We start from the raw sequence: 3,820 nt of genomic DNA on the forward strand, positions 1-3,820 counted from the left end.
GTTTTACGACATTTTTTAAAAATTAGCTGGTATTTTACTTTTTCTTGTTGTAAGTTTATTTGAATTTTACACACACACACACACACACACACACTTTTAATTGAAAATGTGGTTGACCAGAAAGGCTTAACAACCATACCTTTTCCCCTTACAATACAAGTGAAAACTTAGCCCAGAAATGTGTGTCACAAGATTTCTTATTTATGTTACATGGGCAAGATATTTTTATTATGCCATTTGGTAAATATTTAGTACAATTACTCCAGAATAATGAAAAGTAGATATATTAGTAATTTTCTAATAGGAAGAATGTTTATTCTCTTTGTAGTGTCAGTTGGATAGATGATTTTCACTTGTAGTGTCAGTTGGATAGATGATTTTCACTTGTAGTGTCAGTTGGATAGATGATTTTCACTTGTAGTGTCAGTTGGATAGATGATATTCACTTGTAGTGTCAGTTGGATAGATGATTTTCAGAAATCTTCTCAGTTTGGCAAAAGCTTTGGAAAGTGCAGCATATGTTTACTTACTTTAGGGGTTAACTGTTTCAGATACAGAAGTAGTGTATTCTTTGTCTACTTATAATCAAATGTTTGAATTGGCTCAGCATGTTTTATTATCTCTGTAGTTTCGATTGGAAGATATTACCATGGATATCCTTTTCCATTAGATCTGTGGGCTTGACTGATTACTATTGTAAGACTCCGTTTTGTTGTCTTTGCCCCTGTGTGTTGTTAAAATTCCAGTCTGAATCTACAAACAAATATGCTACTTTGAAATTGTCCAGTTAGCTTTCTTTTAAATAAAATTAGTATATTTTTATTAGGTGCCTGTAAAGAACATTTTATCATCTTAGTCATCATTTTATATAATAATGTATTTATGAAACCAAACCTCCCTCTGTAGGTATTGTACTGAAAACAAAGGTGCTTTTAACTATTTTATATTTCTTTATCCTCCAATAAAAGACATGATTCTTGTAGGCTTAACGTATTAGCTGAATTACAGCTACTATATAATACATGCAGGATTACTGTTTTACAGATTTTTATTTGTTGTCATATGTTTAAAATATGAAAGTGAAGGGACTACAATTATAATGATGCAAGAAAATACTGCCGATAAAACTGGTGAAAAAACCGGTGTTCGACAACTTTAGTGTTGTTTCAGAAACTGAAGAAAACATAGCTTCGTATGAGAAACAAGCATTTCTATAGATATATTCACATTATGGGAATGAAAATCATGCAACATTATCCGAATAAATGTTAGTGTTGTCATATAATAATAAACGTTTTCTGTTATTTTTTGCGAGTTGATTATATGCACACGGTCATTCTAAAATGGACGCATATAGGCTTGAGCGTTTATAATGTTTGCATAGAAGCTTTTTATTATTAAAAACAAACTTTCGATCATTCGACCCTGCCATGATCTTTTATTAGTGTTTGTGAACACTTTTTAAATATTTTTATGTACGTAATTATATGAAAATAGAATAAAATATTTTGTGATTCTATATTACTAGACTACTGCTATTACTCAGTATGCTTTCTTAGCATGCTAACACAACTGAGTATTGCTTTAGAATAACAAATTATGCAACCATTCTTAATTGTGTAATTATATTACGATATTGTTATTTTACATTACTAGATAGCGCTGCTATTGGAAATTATGGTTTTGTAGTAGACAAGAACAGTTGAGAGTGATTATTTCTTGCCTTAAAATAACTACTATAAATACGAGCGACCCTTTTAAGTTATGTAATTATATTTAAAATATAATCAAAAGTATTGATTCTATATTACTAGAGGGCGCTGCTCTACAAGACTGAACAAGCCAAAACTGAAACCTTGTGTTAGTATAAAGTTCTGATATTTGCATTACATGTATAATATTTGTTTTCCATCGAAACCTCCCTACATAACACGTGTTACTATATATATAATACCCATTTTCATTTCTGGTTTATAACTATACTCTATTCACCATCTTGTGAGTGTGTAAGCTTTCTAATCAGTTCGTTTGATATTAAATAACACAAGCAGAACAATCACGGCACCCTTTAAACATTTCTTTGGGTAGATATTATCTGCCCTCCCAAGTAACTTATTGGAAGACTATTTCATGCTGATATCACATGCTCAAATATGTGTGCATTTCGAATCATATAAATGGAGCTAGATTACTAGTTAACCAAATCTAAGTAAAGTTGTTTTAACATTTTGTTGTCAAGAAACACTTTTTTTATGAACCAGCTTGATGATGTTCATAATAACTTCATTTTATTTATCAATAATGCATTTATAATAGACAAGGATATCTAGGAGGACGTGCTACTTATAATTTGATTCAAGGTGTGCGAGATTGAAAAAACTGAAATATGAGTAGTTATAATAGATTTGGAGCAACGTATTTATTTATATGTCAAAATACTATAGATTTCGTTTTTAGCTATGACATTAATATGAATAATTTGTAAATGATATGCCAAAGAAACTTCGATATGTTATTGACTCTCATTCATAATGGCTCGGCATGACCAGGTGGTTAGAGCGCTCGACTCGCAATCTGAGGGTCGTAAGTTCGAATCCCCATCGCACTATACTTGCTCGCCCTTTCATCCGTGGGAGCGTTTTAATGTGATGGTCAATCCCACTATTCGTTGGTAAAAGAGTTAGCGGTGGGTGGTGAAGGCAGCTAATCTTACAGTGCTACATTAGGGACGGCTAGCGCAGATAGCCCTCGTGTAGCTTTGCGCGAAATTCTAAAAATCAAACAAATTCTTTCATAACTGTTAAATTTATCATCACTTTTTTCAAGATACTTTTTAAGCTTAACCTTTTTTATACATAAAACACAATACTCTTTATATTTTCACCATTTACACAGACAAAGCCTTTTACATCCACCTAACTAATAGCGCACTCGATCAACCTAGCATCGAAGTCAGCACAACCAAGAAACCTCTTGAAAACATTCCATCGTTAGTTCAAGTTCTAATGGGAATACTCCAGTTGAGTGGATAATACACTAAAATTTCTATAAAAAAGAAATTAGTAATTAATCATTAATTAGTACTTTGTTATAAAAAAAAAAGTTAAGATTGCCTAAATCTGATTATTAACTAGGCTACGAACCATGACAACGAGTGATATCCAATCGCCACATCCTTAAAGTATGGTTGAATAATGCAACCAACTGTTACACTGACATAGTAATGTTCTTCGACTTGAGTCAAAGCGTAGATGTTAACATATCTTTTTCATTTCATCCGTGAGAAGTATTGCTACGTGTTTCTGTAGCTGTGAAGCAACGCGATGGGAAGGTAGAGATGATGATACTTTTCGTGTCTATGAAGCTCTGGTCTTCATCATAGGAGTTACTAGTAGAGCAAAGTCACCTTTCAAAGTGAAAACAATTGCTGTGTAGTTAGTTCTATGGTATGGCACAACATGCTGTTTGAAAATAACCTCTTTAACAAACATCTGCAAGATAAGTGATTTTGGCATGTGTTGAATCATTTCTCAGTTGTTAAAGATTTCCATCATTACAGGATTGATGAAGGCTTTCAAAGACATTGTTAGACAAAGGGAATTTTCCAGAAGAAATGAACATCACAGGAGGATTTTCGTACAATTGTGATGAACCTATCGTTGATCCCCAGCAAAATGTGCAAGCCAATTCCTTGATCCCTAGCAAGATGTGCAAGCCAATTCCTTGTTTTATGAAGAGAAACAGCCAGTATCCAGTGGGGTCTTTAATTTCGTTTTTTTTTTTTTTTTTTTTTTTTTTTTTTTTGATAGCCTATACTTAT

This window comes from Limulus polyphemus, unplaced genomic scaffold (genome assembly GCF_000517525.1).
Source record: "Limulus polyphemus unplaced genomic scaffold, Limulus_polyphemus-2.1.2 Scaffold467, whole genome shotgun sequence".
Taxonomy (NCBI): domain Eukaryota; kingdom Metazoa; phylum Arthropoda; class Merostomata; order Xiphosura; family Limulidae; genus Limulus; species Limulus polyphemus.